At 34.3% G+C, this 17,597-nt stretch overlaps 4 pseudogenes; all 4 read right to left on the reverse strand.

The window, feature by feature from the left end:
• Window positions 1-7,278: 7,278 nt before the first annotated feature.
• Window positions 7,279-10,908, reverse strand: LOC147398425 (delta(3,5)-Delta(2,4)-dienoyl-CoA isomerase, peroxisomal-like; annotated as a pseudogene).
• Window positions 10,909-12,194: 1,286 nt separating this feature from the next.
• Window positions 12,195-12,899, reverse strand: LOC147398426 (delta(3,5)-Delta(2,4)-dienoyl-CoA isomerase, peroxisomal pseudogene; annotated as a pseudogene).
• Window positions 12,900-13,252: 353 nt separating this feature from the next.
• On the reverse strand, window positions 13,253-15,484 carry LOC147398427 (delta(3,5)-Delta(2,4)-dienoyl-CoA isomerase, peroxisomal pseudogene; annotated as a pseudogene).
• A 449-nt stretch (window positions 15,485-15,933) lies between these two features.
• Window positions 15,934-16,712, reverse strand: LOC147398428 (delta(3,5)-Delta(2,4)-dienoyl-CoA isomerase, peroxisomal pseudogene; annotated as a pseudogene).
• Window positions 16,713-17,597: the final 885 nt, after the last annotated feature.

A 17,597-nucleotide genomic window follows, 5' to 3' on the forward strand; every position in this document is an offset into this window, starting at 1 on the left:
AAAAAAAATTATATGTATACTTTGAATTAATGAGACCTCGTTGAACTTTTTCTTTATATAGATCACTCAAAATAACATTTTGATAGTTTCTTATTCTTATTTATTTTTTTATTTTTTTTAGTTTTTTCATTTTAAAGGTAATTTTGTTGCTCCTACCTTTCAAACTTAAAAACCATGTGTGGAAGGTGTGGGCACCTTGGGATACACATTTTTATGGGGAAGTTCATTTTTGTATCCCAAGGCATTTAGATCTACATTCCTGAACTTGTCACAGGAGAGTCGATCGAGTGTGTCACGTGGGGTAGTCAAATTATCACAATTCATATCTAAAAGAAGAGAAATGATTTTCTGACTCACGTGTATTTATGGGGATGTGTAGGTATGTATCCCGAGACATAAAATCTATGGTTTTAGCACATGCCACATCAAGAGAGTATTTTGAGTAAGCCAGGTGGGAGAGTGAGATTATCACAAGACTCATAAAAGGGTGTTATTAGTTAAACATTGGGGCTATGATCCTTTTTGGTAAAATTGATATGGCATGAAAATGAACACATAATAAACAATTACCCAATACTAACATTTTTGACAAAATTAGTTTTTTCTATTAAACATTTGTGCACATTTTTATATTTAAAGATGCATTTCTTAATATTAATTGTGAAGGAATAAAATCCTCTCCCATTTGAATCATTCATTGCAGTACCAACACATATCTCGAAGTAGACATGTGACAATGTTTGAGAGGATTTTATGTAATTAGGGAGGAATTCTAATTTGAAAGGATTATTTCCTTTTAGATAATTATTTTATTTGATGGGGGTAAAAATAATATTTTTAATTTAATTAAAATTAGAATTAGGATTAGGTTTTTTTTTTCTTTTCTTTTCAAAGGAGCTAAAGTCATTGTAAAAGGGGAGGAAATGGAATAAATCATGTAACAAAGATATTTATAGTGGATAGGCTTTCCGAGTCCGTGTACGTATGCATGTTTGTCAAATCACATAAAAAAATATGTGTTCTTTATCTTTAATAATTTTTTTTGTTATTTTATTAATTTAATAATGGGGTCATGATCGAGATTGGTCTATCACAAAACCGACCTCTACAATGGGTGCCGTTTGTGGGAACGATTGGAAAATCACGAAAACCACGATTAATCTAGGGTTTTACGATTTGACTTTGGACAGGTGCATTCTTTATCAATTAGAGCAGATCTTTAATGGAACGATCCAGATCTATTTGATTTGTTCCCATTTCTTCTAATTTGAAGAGCATACATGTTCGATTCTTCTTCGAGCACCATGACTGTTTCTTCCACGATGAAGTACTGATCAAGAAACGTAGTCAGTAACCAACTTTATGTGCACAAACCTAGAGATTACATCTATAATGGTGATTTGTCAATACTTAGATCTACGAAGAAGGATGGTATTAGTGATAGCAGCTCGGCACCAAGGCAAAAGTTAAAATCAGCTAGTCTTGGGAGCCATAATGACTAAAGTGGTATTATTGGGGTTGGTAGTGGTTAGGTTTACAATGGATGCACGATTACAATGTGCTAATGTGGAAAGTGGTTTTAAACCACAAGAAAGGGTGGTCAAGGGATCCATAAGGGTGAAGGGTATGTTGGGTTATTAGGTCTATTTAACGTTCAAACCAACATATGTACATAGTAGGCGCCGCATTGTAAAGAAGGTTGGTATTTTCAAAGGCTACAACTGCAGGCATGGTATGGTGTAATGTAAGGGTGCAACTTAATTCGGCTCAAACCAAGAACCGAACCAAACCGTGAAATTTGGATTGATTTGGTTCGGTTTTGGGTTTAGAAAATAAAAAACCAATCAATTCGGTTCGGTTCTCGGTTCAGGTAATATAAAAAATCGAACCAAATCGAAAATCGAATTATTATTAATTTAAAATAAAATATTTAATTTATATTTAGTTTTTAATTTTTATAAAAACCAACCTAACCCTCATCTCTCTCTTTTCTCCTTCTCTCTCGTCTCTCTCGCTCGTCTCTGCGAAGTGCGACCCGCCGCCAGCGGTTGCCACCGGCCGATCAATCTCTCTCTCTCTCTGCAACCTGCTGCCAACGGTAGCTCGTCTCTGCCACCAACTGATCAATCTGCAGCTGCGATTTACGATCAAAATGTAAATCTCTTGGCAACCCATGGAACCGAACCAAACCAAACCGAATAAAGATCGGTTTGGGTTGGTTCGATTTTAGAATAATTCGGTTCAGTTCTGATTCTCATGTGATGGAACCGATCTTGATCGATTTGATTCTGATTTTGCTCTAATCCAAACCAACCCGAACCAAGTTGCACCCCCAGTGTGATGTATGTTATGGATCTGATAGGGTCCTATTGTAAACAAGGAACATGTATGGTGTTCAAGGGTGAGAAGTAAAAAAAAAAAAAAAGGGTATTTACATTGCCAGGTCTAATAATGATATGGCAAGGTTTATATGCCATGCATTCCTTGTAGCAGTGAAGCAACATTGATAGAACCATCTCATCATAAGCATTGAGGGTTAAATGTCCATTATAGGCATGTGTCCATCAAAAGACATTGTTATGGTTTTCAACACGTAAGGGAAGCATTGAACTTCAAATATTCCTCAAGGCACATGTGTACACGTTGCAACCATCACCACTGCTTTGCCTCTAAATCACATGGATAAAGTTTTATACCTTTTTCAAATTCTAATTGGATTTTATCTTCATTGAGTTGGTTCATCCAAATCAAATAGTCCCGGTGTTGAGTCATTGAAATTTACAAGGACAAAAAGTGGGATGTATCCATAGACATCAAATTTGATATCAATTGAATCCCACTTCTTATGTATGTGGAGTAGAAAAATTATATAAACCAAAATTGATTCTTAGGACCCCCCTATATTCACCAAGTTATGCCGTACAATTTCATTACTGAGGGCCTTAACAAAGCCCAACTTGGCAAGCTAAATAGAGAAATGATCAAATAGTGGACCTTGTTGAGCCAATAAATTATTTGGGGGAGCCAAATTTTATTAGTAGGGTTGGCTTGACAGATAAGGTTGGGAACTCATTCCTTACCCAACTCAACTAAGTCTGAGGATTCCATTGAGGGGGCTTAATTTAAACCTAATTTATAAGATAAAGTTCTTAAATTATGTGGGCTCAGTTTTAGCCCGGACCGTGGGGTATAATTGTTAATTTCTACTTGGGGTCTCGATTTAAGTAAAGTCAAATACTCGCATTCGGGATTACATAAAAATGTACATTCACTAAGATTTTAATAATGATTGTTTTCTTTGAAGTCTTTATTAAGGTATAAAGAATGTACTTGATTTCTTTTCAAATTTTATAAAGAAAAGATATTGTTATGTGAATTTGTATTATTAAAAATATTATATTCTACGAATTTTGTAACTTATGCTTGTTCAAGTTTTTTAGGTCGATTCAACGAATCGAAAATGACAAAAGATTAGGGTAAGGTTGGTTCAACGAACTAGATCATACTCTTCAATTTAACGAATTGACAAGGCAAGGTAGGGTAACGTCAATTTAATGAACTAGACCTTTCTCTCCGATTCAACGAATCGATAAAGCAAAATTAGGGTAAGATTGGTTCAACAAATCAGACCTTACGTACCAGTTTGATGGAGTCTTCTATTATTTATCAAAGTATTGGATTATTTTAAGATCTAAGTCTGATTTAAACCTTCGATCAGTTCTTCTAATATTTATCTAAGTCTGGATCGTTTTAGGATCCAAGCTCAATTTGAAATTTCAATCGATTTTTTTATTAATATTTATCTAAGTCTTACATCGTTTTAAGATCCAAGCTCGATTTAAGATTTTGATAGGCACTTTTATCATTTATCAAAATCTTGGCTCATTCATAGAGTCAAGCTCGATTTTAGGATAAATAATTTTATTATTGAAGCATCTACTTATTATGGGAGTTCGACCAAGTGAAATATCATATTTGCGCAAAACAAGTTAGAAAATAAGTTTGGAGGATCAATAATCATACTAGTTTAAAAATCAGGGATGATGCTCATTCAGAAAGGATTGAAAAATATACGAACTTTTCGAAGGCGAATCTTGGTACATCAATTTCCACCTTTGAAAGAGAGTTATTGTGGAGGGATAAAATCCTTTCCCATTTGGACCATTCATTTGCACTATCAACGCATATCTCGAGGTAGACACACAATATCATTTGAGAGAATTTTATGTAATCAGGAATGAATCTCAATTTAAAAGGATTCTTCCCTTTTAGATAATTATTTTATTTGATAGGTGTAAAAATGATATTTTCAATTTAATTTGAATTAGGATTATGATTTTTTTATTTAAAGGGGACTAAGGCCATTGTAGAAGGGAAGAAGGAAAGGGGAGGAGATGAAAGGAGAGGGGAGAAATCATGTAACAAGGAGATTTATAGTGAATCGGTTCTCCGACGTAGGCACGTTTGGCAAATTTCGTAAAAAATCTATGTGTTCTTTATCTTTACTATTTTATTTTATTTTTTTTGTTATTTTATTAATTTAATGATGGGATTGTGATCGAGATCGATTTATCACAAAATTAATCTTTACATTAATTATTTTCCAACATTAGTTAATTCTAGTAATGTCATAATAGACTGTTATTAAATATTTACGAAAATAATCATTTGTATTTGTGAATGTAAATATATTTAAAATGTAAAATTGGCTTTTATCATATTTGTTGGTTTAGAATTCAAAAGAAATATTTACTTTAATCATTACTCACACTCGTACAGGTACAATAATTTATTTAACCTAACACAATGTCGAGATATTTCCTCATTTGGTATCAATACCATTATTCATTACAGACAAGGTGAAAAAAAAAAAAAAAAAAAATTTTGATCCATGGATTGGTGGACCTACCCAACCCAACAGCCTGATTAATGATTTTAAAATACAAGCATTTTGAAAGAACAGTGGTCTTTTATCTTCATCTTTGAAAATTTTCCAAAGTATTTTGGTCAAAATGACTATAAACCTTTTTAGCTAATTTGGTTGGTGGATTCACCAAAACTTGGGCCAATCATTTTAATCTTACCTGGTTAAAAGATTAGTTACTAGGGATCATAAGTTGGATGGCAACTTAATAAGACGGTTTAACAAAAATCTAACAACCATCTCTAGGTATTTTTCCCTCTATCTCCACCCAATGTTTGAAGCTAGGCATCATTGCTAAAATATAAAATCCAACGGTTGAGATTTATCCTATCATAGACGCACATCTTTTGTTTCAACGATTAGATTTTGCATAGAGTAAAAATGGTAGTTAATCAAGACCCAACACGTGTTTTGATTCAGACGTGAATCAGGCTACGTGAGAAGGAAATCTGGCAAGAGCAAGTGATACCCAGATCAGATCAGTAACTCAGTCCTGCTCGATTGCAAGACATAGTAAAGACAAATGTCTACTCTGACAGCAAGGCAGACCAAAATTGACAAATGTGCGCAAATCTCAATCTATTTAAAGGATAAATCCCAAGAATCCAAGAGCACAATGCAAAGGAATCTTAATTAGGTTGAGTATCTTTTTAGATAAGAAATTCCTCACGATCAAATCCCGAATTTTAAGGGATCTAAGATAGGATTCCTATTTTAGGGGGAAACCCTATAAGAAAGGGAGAGATCGAAGGAAGATTTGTTCTTCTTCTTTTTGGGAAAAACAATAGATTCTACCTATCTTTTCTTCTCAATCTAAATTGGGGGTCAAAGGATTCTTGGTAGGCACCACACTAGTGCCATGCCATCAAACGGTGGAGGGAGCATCCGACAGAACTTCAGAGTAGATAGAGGTAACCCTAGAATCATTTCTACAGATTTCATTTTTTTTTCTTTAAATAACTAAAAAACAGGGGTCATATATATGTATATTTTGCATATTTAGATGTACCATTTTATAACCAAGAATAAAAACTGAAAACATAGAATAAAATAGAAAGTTTACTTTGATTTCTAACTTTTTTTTTTTTTTTTTTTCATTTTAATTAGGATGATTGAACCCCTATTTCGATGAAAGGCAATATGAATGGCTCCTGATTATTTTAAAAAGTGCAGCCCAACTCTTTAGGATTGGGTCAGGACTCAACCAAGCCAAGACCAAACCCACCTGTTAATAGCCCTGCTCTAGACTACAAATGTACCATACGTGTATAGTAATGAGCTCTCATATGATTATGAACTGTAGGCGCCATTTTAAATCATTCCATATATCCAAATACAACATCATCCCAAAACATGACCAACCAACAACCAATCATGATCACTGCACCAACTTTTGCCAACGCCACCCCAATTTATGTAAATCACCAAAGAATTTGCACACATCTTGAGATGGTGTTAGTAAAAGTTGGTGTGACAATAGAAGCTCCTAAGAGAAGAGAAACTTAATTCTCTCCACCGTGTTTGGATTGATTGGAGAGAAATTAGGATAGTTTTAAAACTTTTAAATATCTTAAAAGAGATCTTGGGGCAGGGTTAGAATTATAAAATATTTTAAAAGAATTTATCTCCATTTCTCTCCACTTTTGGAGAGAAAGAAAACTCAACTTTTTCTCCTCCACATAACAATCCAAACAAGAGTAACAGAAAGAGCCTCATTTATTTTCTCTTCTCTCTTTTTCTCTCATCCAAACACAATGCTAGGCAGGGGCGGATTTACAATGGGGGCAGTGGGGGCAATTGCCCCCACAAGAATTTCTAAAATCCATAGGGAGGTATTAATAAATTTAAATTTTTTTTTAACATTCTACTGCTTTGCCCCCACAAAAGTTTTGAAAATTTTTTTATTTGTAATTTGCCCCCACAAAATTTTAACATTCTACTACTTTGCCGCCATAGAAAATCAGAAAATTTTTCTATTTGTAATTTGCCCCCACGAATACAAAATCCTGGCTCCGCCACTGATGCTAGGAGTCATACACCCAAGCCAATAATTTTTTATAAAAGGACGATTAATATCACAAGTTTAAGGTTAGAAAGTGTTGAAACCCGTTTGAATAGAAAATACAAATTAATTAGGAAGAAAATAACTTTGAGAAAAAGAAATTTTTAGAAAATAAAAAATAATTTCCTTTTGATATTTGAAAAGTTTAAACTTTTACTTCTAAAAAATAATTTTCTAAAGTAAATCCAAATGAACATTTTAACTTTCAAAAGTTAAAAAAAAAAAAATTTACTTTTCCGTGTGTAACCCAATGGGCTCTAACACAAAAAAATGCCTAATAAGACCATGAATCTGCCAAAGTAAAATTTTCATTGCTGATATTCTTGTGTCCATTAATCTTATTATTACAAGATTGGGAAAATGTGCCTTCTCTACCAATCTGCCACTGAGTGCTACTGAACAATGGCTTATTAACAACATTCTCCACAATCATCAGAGCTTGGCAAATACAGGTTTTCTCTTCTGGATTTGGGCAGCGATTGCCTCCGTTAGATCATCGGATAGAAGCATAGCAGAATTCCACGTAGCCACATAATCCAATCCTTGATCCACACTCATGTCCCTACTTCTTAGTAACACCTCCTTCGTTCCAATGACAGCGAGAGGAGATCGACTTACCTGCAATTCCTGCCATATTTGTCCACAATTCTCTTACTAGTTTAGTACCAGAGAAACTAACTGGACCAGTTTGATATCCCATGACATCCAAAGATATAGGTACACAGTGAATGTAGATACCTCTCTTAGCAGACCATTGTACTATCGTACAAATGTTACTAAGATATTAGAGAGAAAAGCGAAATAATTGATATTGTCAAAGACCCCAAGGTGACAATGCGTGTATAATATAAGCCCATAGTAAAAGTTGGAATAGTTCCAAAAAAAATAAAAAAATAAAATGGCCAAATAAGAAAAACAAATAAAGACCCAAATAGAATAGCAAAATTAAAGACAAACTTAGGTGCTGTTTGTTAAACTAAAAAAAATAAGTGCTGAATAGCATTAAGCGCTGAATTTAAGTGCTGAAAAAGTTGTTTGTTTAGATGCTGAATCATGTTTGTTACACATTGCTGAAACTGGTAAATTGTCTTTGTTACTCTTACAATCATATTATACATTGTTTGCATGTTTCAAATGCTTATTTATTATCAAACACAATAAAATATATTATTTCTTATAAAATTAAAATACAATTTATTTTTAAATAATAAATAATACTCAAATCTTCAATTTATAAATAATAATTTCTATTTATAAAAGCCCACAAATTTCAAATTAAAAATAATAATGCCATACAAGTCACCAAAATTTGAAATCAACTTAATTTTGGATGAATAATTTTCGATGGAAATGAAGGATGTGTAATTATAAAAGCACCCTATGAATTAATAAGGGCAACCCACACTATAGCCATTTTTTGTTTTGTTTTATATGAGTTAAAGTTTTTGGAATGAGCAAATTTTTAGTGAGGATGGTCTATATGGTCTAGAGATCATCCTCACAAAAAATCAGTCTATTTTGAAACTTCTATTTAGTCAAAAATAGTTTTTTTTTTATTTTAAAAAGGGGTAATTTACGGTTCTTGAACTTGTTTTGATAGGGCTAGAAGTTTCAAGATGTGATGATTTTTTGTGAGGATGATCTCCTCATTATAGAGATCATCCTCACCAAAAATCAATTCATTCCAAAACTTTTAACTCATATAAGACAAAAATAATTTAGCTATGGTGTGGGTTTATTAATTTGTGGGGTGTTTATATACTTATCCATAGGATATAAGAGGTAATATCCTTTTAAGAATAAGGGCATACTTGTCCATGCTCAAAAAAATAAAGGGCATACTTGTCCGTGTTGAAAAAAGCGAAGTGCTTATCGCTTCAGCACTTTTTTTTAGCATCAAAATAGTGCTGAATTTTTTTTACTTATTTTCAGCAATAAACGCTGAAAATATAAAGTAAACAAACGCGCTATTTTGACAAAAGTGCTGAATTTAATTTTTTTCAGCAATAAGCGTTGAAAAATAGCGCAAACAAATACCGTCTTAATTAAAATTAGAATAGCAAGAATCCCAATACGAAAGAGAAACAAATTTGTGATTAACACACAAGACTGTTAAGAGAGGCTGTAATATTACCACAATATATGCCAAGTTTACAACAAAATGACTACACATCACTCTATTATAAATTCGGGTCTTGTTAACGTGTTAAAATACACTTTGGAAATTGGAATCTGAGGGTATTTTAGTAAAAAAAAATTCTTTTAAGGGCATTTTTGGTACAAAATCCAATTACCAAAGTGTATTTATTACATTTCAAATACAAAATCCTATAAACTCACACCACAAACACTAGTGAAATTATTATTTTTAAATGTTATATAACAACATTTTTTAAGGCTCTGGTGGCTCATTAGTGTTTTTAATTTTTATGTTCTCATAAAAACTTGAAAAAAAAGAGGGAGGTCTTCTTTTAGGATGGAGTATAGTCAAATCATAGTATGTTGGAATTGGACTACCAATATCACAGCCAAATATTAAAATGGGTGCTTTAAACATACCCCTCCACATGTCAGTGAATATTAGAGATTGCCCCCAATGTTTTCAAACTGATGACATCCACCTTGACCTCGGTGTTATATAATAGACTGACAAAAATGACCTAAATGCCCTCATCGTCGACCATTAGCCAAAACCCCTTCATTCTTCTTCCCAACACCACTAATCTTTAAACTTCAGAATTTATCTATCTCAAACTTCAAGTCACAAGAACCAGATAGGATTTCCAGAGAAGTATACGACAAGGTGAAGGGGAGGTTCAAGCCGTCAAGGTGAGGTTGAAAACATGAATCGGAAGATGAAGTTGAATGTATATATTAAAAAAAAAATAACGCACCATAAAGGTTCAAAGGACTGATTTTGGGAAGAAAGAAAAAAGGGTTCTGACTTGTGATTAAAGATAAGGGTATTTAGGTCATTTTCTTTTTATCTATAAGAGAAGAACTAAGTTTTAAAAAAAAAAATATATTAAGGAAACCCTTTCCTTACTAACAAAGTAAGATTTTAAGCCTTACTAAGGTTCGTTTTGGTCAAATGAATTATCACATAAGCAATCCAACACCACAGCCCTCTAAATTTTATCGAAAAACTTAGGTCCAAGTAATCTTAGCTAAGCAAACTACCAAACAGGTCAAACTTAAAAATCGAAACAAAGGAAAAAAAAAAAAAAGGAAAAGACCACCATACCCTCAGCAACAACTCTTACACCCTCATACATGGATTCCTTGGAAACAAAAACCCTAGAAATCAAACCCAAACCTTTCGCCTGCAATCTCGAAAACCTCCTACTTGTCAAAGTCAATTCAATCGCATTTCCATATCCAACGATCTTCGGCAACCTTTGAAGCGTCCCCAAATCAGCTGTGATCCCCAAATCAACCTCTTTCACACTGAAAAATGAATCCTTCGTACAATACCTAATATCGCAAGCGGTCACGAGATCGATTCCACCTCCAATACAACCTCCAAGGATCGCAGCGATCACAGGTTTCCTACACTGTTCCAGAGCAGAGATCGCAGTCTGAAAGCCCTTGATTTCTCTTCGAAGATGTTCTCTGATTCTCCCACGATCGTTGGATTGAGAGTTTGACGCTGAATTTAGGATTTTAATGTCGATTCCGGAGTAGAAATGATCTCCATGTCCAGAGAGGATGATTACACTGACATTAGCGTTTGTTGGCTTTTGGGAATTCGAGAAAGAAATCACGAGAGAGGGCATTTCGAAAAGAGGGGTTATTGAGATATAAGTGGAAAACGGGGGAATTTGAGTTTTTCTGAATGATTTCTAGGGTTTTGTAATCCATGTTGCAGGAAACAAAGAACACACCGAGACCCAATTCACGAAACGAAGAGCAGATAGCCACTATTCAGATTTCAGAAACAATAAAAACTTTCTTGCATTTTAGCACAATCCCTGGATAATTTATTGAATTAATGAGACCCCATTGAACTTTTTCTTTATATTATGATCAGCCCTTTGATTATGAGCCATAAGAACAAGGTTCGGCGATAATTCGGCAGCAGTCAACTTGGTTAGTTCAGATAAAGGGAAAGTGACCTACCGAACTTATCGAATCCTTTCAAGTAAATTCGATAGGATCCTATTAAATCTTATTTGGCAATTTTGAAACTGAACTACTAATTGAAGTTTCGCTTCACTTTTTTTCTTTTTTTTTCGATCATTGAGATATCATTTCTAAATCAAGAACCGAGATTTCCATGGTTATCTCTATCCTACTTTGCAAGTTCTAAAGGTATTACTATTTGTATTACAAAAGTCCAGATTAAATGCTTGTAGGTGCAAATAAGAGGAAGGACAAAAAAAAAAAAAACAAAAACAAAAAAAAAAACAAAGAATGTGTGAAGAGAACCCGATAGGAACACCATTAATCTTCAAGCTTCAGAATTTATCTATCTCAAACTTCATGTCACAAGAACCAGATAGGATTTCCGGAGAAGTATACGACAAGGTGAAGGGGAGGTTCAAGCCGTCAAGGTGAGGTTGAAAACATGAATCGGAAGATGATGTTGAATGTATATATTAAAAAAAAAAATAACGCACCATAAAGGTTCAAATGACTGATTTTGGGACGAAAAAAAAAAGGGTTTTAACTTGTGATTAAAGATAAGGGTATTTAGGTCATTTTCTTTTTTATCTATAAGAGAATAACTAAGTTTTAAAAAAATAAAAATTAAGGAAACCCTTTCCTTACTAACAAAGTAAGATTTTAAGCCTTACTAAGGTTCGTTTTGGTCAAATGATTTATCACATAAGCAATCCAACACCACAGCCCTCTAAATTTTATCGAAAAACTCAATTCCAAATAATATTTTTTTCAAAAAACAATTTCTTTTGAGCTTGATACAAGGTTTTGAAAATGGACAATTACCGGACTTCCACCAAACTTAAAATTCAAATTCAAAGGTGAAAGGTAACTTTTTTTCAAAGTTTATATTATTTTATCCTCTATAATCAATTCATGAAGCATCAGATAATGTTTTTAAGGTGAGCCCAATGACCCTTGGTAAGGATTTCACCAAATCCTTACTAACTTAGTAAGGCTAGTCGGACTCTTAGCTAAGCAAACTACCAAACAGGTCAAGCTAAAAAATCGAAACAAAGGAAAAAAAAAAGGAAAACACCAACATACCCTCAGCAACAACTCTTACGCCCTCATCATGGATGCCTTGGAAAAAAAATCCTTAGAAATCAAACCCAAACCTTTCGCCTCCAATCCTGAAAACCTCCTCCCTATCAAAACCAATTCAATCGCATTTCCATATCCAACGATCTTCGGCAACCTTTGAAGCGTCCCCAAATCAGCTGTAATCCCCAAATCAACCTCTTTGACACTGAAAAATGAATCCTCCGTACAATACCTAATATCGCAAGCGGTCACGAATCGATTCCACCTCCAATACAACCTCCATGGATCGCGGCGATCAACCGTTTCCTGCACTGTTCCAGAGCAGATATCGCAGTCTGAAAGCCCTTGATTTCTCTTCGAAGATGTTCTCCGATTCTCCCACGATCGTTGGATTGAGAGTTTGACGCTGAATTTAGGATTTTAATGTCGATTCCGGAGCAAAAATGATCTCCATGTCCAGAGAGGATGATTACACTGACATTAGGGTTTGTATCGAGAGTAGAGATGGCTTTTGGGAATTCGAGAAAGAAATCACGAGAGAGGGCATTTCGAAGAGAGGGGTTATTGAGATATAAGTGGAAAACGGGGGAATTTGGGTTTTTTTGAATGATTTCTAGGGTTTTGTAATCCATGTTGCAGGAAACAAAGAACACACCGAGACCCAACTCACGAAACGAAGAGTTGATAGCCACTATTCAGATTTCAGAAACAATAAAAAATTTCTTGCATTTTAGCACAATCCTGGATAATTTATTGAATTAATGAGACCCCGTTGAACTTTTTCTTTATATTATGATCAGCCCTTTGATTATGAGCCATAAAAACAAGGTTCGGCAATAATTCGACAGCAGTCAACTTGGTTAGTTCAGATAAAGGGAAAGTGACCTACCGAACTTATCGAATCCTTTCAGGTAAATTCGATAGGATCCTATTAAATCTTATTTGGCAATTTTTATACTAAACTACAAATTGAAGTTTCGCTTCACTTTTTTTCTTTTTTTTTCGATCATCGAGATATCATCTCTAAATCAAGAGCCGAGATTTCCATGGTTATCTCTATCCTACTTTGCAAGTTCTAAAGGTATTACTGTTCGTATTACAAAAGTCCAGTTGAAATGCTTGTAGGTGCAAATAAGAAGAAGGACAAAAAAAAACAAAGAATGTATGAAGAGAACCCGATAGGAACACCACTAATCTTCAAGCTTCAGAATTTATCTATCTCAAACTTCATGTCCCAGAACCAGATAGGATTTCCAGAGAAGTATACGACAAGGTGAAGGGGAGGTTCAAGCCGTCAAGGTGAGGTTGAAAACATGAATCGGAAGATGAAGTTGAATGTATATATTAAAAAAAAAAATAACGCACCATAGAGGTTCAAATGACTGATTTTGGAAAAAAGTAAAAAGGGTTTTAACTTGTGATTAAAGATAAGGGTATTTAGGTCATTTTATTTTTATCTATAAGAGAATAGCTAAGTTTAAAAAAAAAAAAAAATAAGGAAACTCTTTCCTTACTAAAAAAGTAAGATTTTAAGCCTTACTAAGGTTCGTTTTGGTCAAATGATTTATCACATAAGCAATCCAACACCACAGCCCTCTAAATTTTATCGAAAAACTCAGGTGCAAATAATTTTTTTTTCAAAAAACAATTTCTTTTGAGCTTGATACAAGGTTTTGAAAATGGACAATTACCGAACTTCCACCAAACTCCCAAACTTAAAATTCAAATTCAAGGGTGAAAGGTAACTTTTTTTCAAAGTTTATATTATTTTATCCTCTATAATCAATTCATGAAGCATCAGATAATGTTTTTAAGGTGAGCCCAATGACCCTTGGTAAGGATTTCACCAAATCCTTACTAACTTAGTAAGGCTAGTCGAACTCTTAGCTAAGAAAACTACCAAACAGGTCAAGCTTAAAAATTGAAAAAAGGAAAAGACCAACATACCCTCAGCAACAGCTCTTACGCCCTCATACATGGATTCCTTGGAAACAAAACCCTAGAAATCAAACCCAAACCTTTCGCCTCTAATCCCGAAAACCACCCCCCTGTCAAAGCCAATTCAATCGCATTTCCATATCCAACGATCTTCGGCAACCTTTGAAGCGTCCCCAAATCAGCTGTGATCCCCAAATCAACCTCTTTCACACTGAAAAACGAATCCTCCGTACAATACCTAATATCGCAAGCGGTCACGAGATCGATTCCACCTCCAATATAACCTCCATGGATCGCAACGATCACAAGTTTCCTGCACTGCTCCAGAGCAGAGATCGCAGTCTGAAATCCCTTGATTTCTCTTCGAAGATGTTCTCTGATTCTCCCACGATCGTTGGATTGAGAGTTTGACGTTGAATTTATGGTTTTAATGTCGATTCCGGAACAGAAATTATCTCCATGTCCAAAGAGGATGATTACAGTGACATTAGGGTTTGTATCGAGAGTAGAGATGCCTTTTGGGAATTCGAGAAAGATATCACGAGAGAAGGCATTTCGAAGAGGGGTTATTGAGATATAAGTAGAAAACGGGGGAATTTGGATTTTTTTGAATGATTTCTAGATTTTGTAATCCATGTTGCAGGAAACAAAGAACACACCAAGACCCAACTCACGAAACGAAGAGCTGATAGCCACTATTCAGATTTCAGGAACAATAAAAAATTTCTTGCATTTTAGCACAATCCTTGGATAAGTTATTGAATTAATGAGACCCCGTTGAACTTTTTCTTTATATTATGATCAGCCCTTTGATTATGAGCCATAAAAACAAGGTTCGGCGATAATTCGGCAGCAGTCAACTTGGTTAGTTCAGATAAAGGGAAAGTGACCTACCGAACTTATCGAATCCTTTCAAGTAAATTCGATAGGATCCTATTAAATCTTATTTGGCAATTTTGATACTGAACTACAAATTGAAGTTTCGCTTCACTTTTTTTCTTTTTTTTTTCAATCATTGAGATATCATCTCTAAATCAAGAACCGAGATTTCCATGGTTATCTCTATCCTACTTTGCAAGTTCAAAAGGTATTACTGTTTGTATTACAAAAGTCCAGTTGAAATGCTTGTAGGTGCAAATAAGAAGAAGGACAAAAAAAAAAAAAAAACAAAGAATGTATGAAGAGAACCCGATAAGAACACCACTAATCTTCAAGCTTCAGAATTTATCTATCTCAAACTTCATGTCACAAGAACCAGATAGGATTTCTGGAGAAGTATACGACAAGGTGGTGGGGTGATTCAAGCCGTCAAGGTGAGGTTGAAAACATGAATCGGAAGATGAAGTTGAATGCATATATTTTAAAAAAAATGACGCACCATAGAGGTTCAAAGGACTGATTTTGGGAAAAAAGAAAAAAGGGTTTTAACATGTGATTAAAGATAAGGGTATTTAGGTCATTTTCATTTTATCTATAAGAGAATAACTATGTTTAAAAAAAAAATTAAGGTAACTCTTTCCTTACTAACAAAGTAAGATTTTAAGCCTTACTAAGGTTCGTTTTGGTCAAATGAATTATCACATAAGCAATCCAACACCACAGCCCTCTAAATTTTATCGAAAAACTCAGGTCCAAATAATTTTTTTTTCAAAAAACAATTTCTTTTGAGCTTGATACAAGATTTTGAAAATGGACAATTACCGGACTTCCATCAAACTCCCAAACTTATAATTCAAATTCAAAGGTGAAAGGTAACTTTTTTTCAAAGTTTATATTATTTTTTCCTCTATAAACAATTCATGAAGCATCGGATAATGTTTTTAAGATGAGCCCAATGACCCTTGGTAAGGATTTCACCAAATCCTTACTAACATAGTAAGGCTAGTCGAACTCTTAGCTAAGCAAACTACCAAACAGGTCAAGCTTAAAAATCGAAACAAAGGAAAAAAAAGGAAAAGACCAACATACCCTCAGCAACAGCTCTTACGCCCTCATACATGGATTCCTTGGAAACAAAAATCCTAGAAATCAAACCCAAACCTTTCACCTCTAATCCCAAAAAAGCTCCTCCCTATCAAAGCCAATTCAATCGCATTTCCATATCCAACGATCTTCGGCAACCTTTGAAGCGTCCCCAAATCAGCTGTGATCCCCAAATCAACTTCTTTCACACTGAAAAACGAATCCTCCGTATAATACCTAATATCGCAAGCGGTCATGAGATCGATTCCACCTCCAATACAACCTCCATGGATCGCAGCGATCATAGGTTTCCTGCACTGTTCCAGAGCAGAGATCGCAGTCTGAAAGCCCTTGATTTCTCTTCGAAGATGTTCTCCGATTCTCCCACGATCGTTGGATTGAGAGTTGATGCTGAATTTAGGGTTTTAATGTCGATTCCGGAGCAGAAATGATCTCCATGTCCAGAGAGGATGATTACACTGACATTAGGGTTTGTATCGAGAGTAGAGATGGCTTTTGAAAATTCGAGAAAGAAATCACGAGAGAGGGGTTATTGAGATATAAGTGGAAAATGGGGGAATTTGGATTTTTTTGAATGATTTCTAGGGTTTTGTAATCCATGTTGTAGGAAACAAAGAACTCACCGAGACCCAACTCATGAAACGAAGAGCAGATAGCCACTATTCAGATTTCAGAAACAATAAAAAATTTCTTGCATTTTAGCACAATCCCTGGATAATTTATTGAATTAATGAGACCCCGTTGAACTTTTTCTTTATATTATGATCAGCCCTTTGATTATGAGCCATAAAAACAAGGTTCGGCAATAATTCGGCAACAGTCAACTTGGTTAGTTTAGATAAAGGGAAAGTGACCTACCAAACTTATCGAATCCTTTCAAGTAAATTCGATAGGATCCTATTAAATCTTATTTGGCAATTTTTATACTGAACTACTAATTAAAGTTTCGCTTCACTTTTTTTTTTTTTTTTCGATCATTAAGATATCATCTCTAAGTCAAGAGCCGAGATTTCCATGGTTATCTCTATCCTACTTTGCAAGTTCCAAAGGTATTACTGTTTGTATTACAAAAGTCCAGTTGAAATGCTTGTAAGTGCAAATAAGAAGAAGGACAAAAAAAAAAAAAACAAGAATGTGTGAAGAGAACCCGATAGGAACACCACTAATCTTCAAGCTTCAGAATTTATCTATTTCTCAAACTTCAAGTCACAAGAACCAGATAGGATTTCCAGAGAAGTATACGACAAGGTGAAGGGGAGGTTCAAGCCATCAAGGTGAGGTTGAAAACATGAATGTGAAAATGAAGTTGAATGTATATATTAAAAAAAAAATTAACGCACCATTGAGGTTCGAAGGACTGATTTTGGGAAAAAAGAAAAAAGGGTTTTAACTTGTGATTAAAGATAAGGGTATTTAGGTCATTTTCTTTTTATCTATAAGAGAAGAATTAAGTTAAAAAAAAAAAAAATTAAGGAAACTCTTTCC

Source organism: Akebia trifoliata, chromosome 7 (assembly GCF_017979445.1).
Source record: "Akebia trifoliata isolate Shusen 1 chromosome 7, ASM1797944v1, whole genome shotgun sequence".
In the NCBI taxonomy this organism is placed as follows: domain Eukaryota; kingdom Viridiplantae; phylum Streptophyta; class Magnoliopsida; order Ranunculales; family Lardizabalaceae; genus Akebia; species Akebia trifoliata.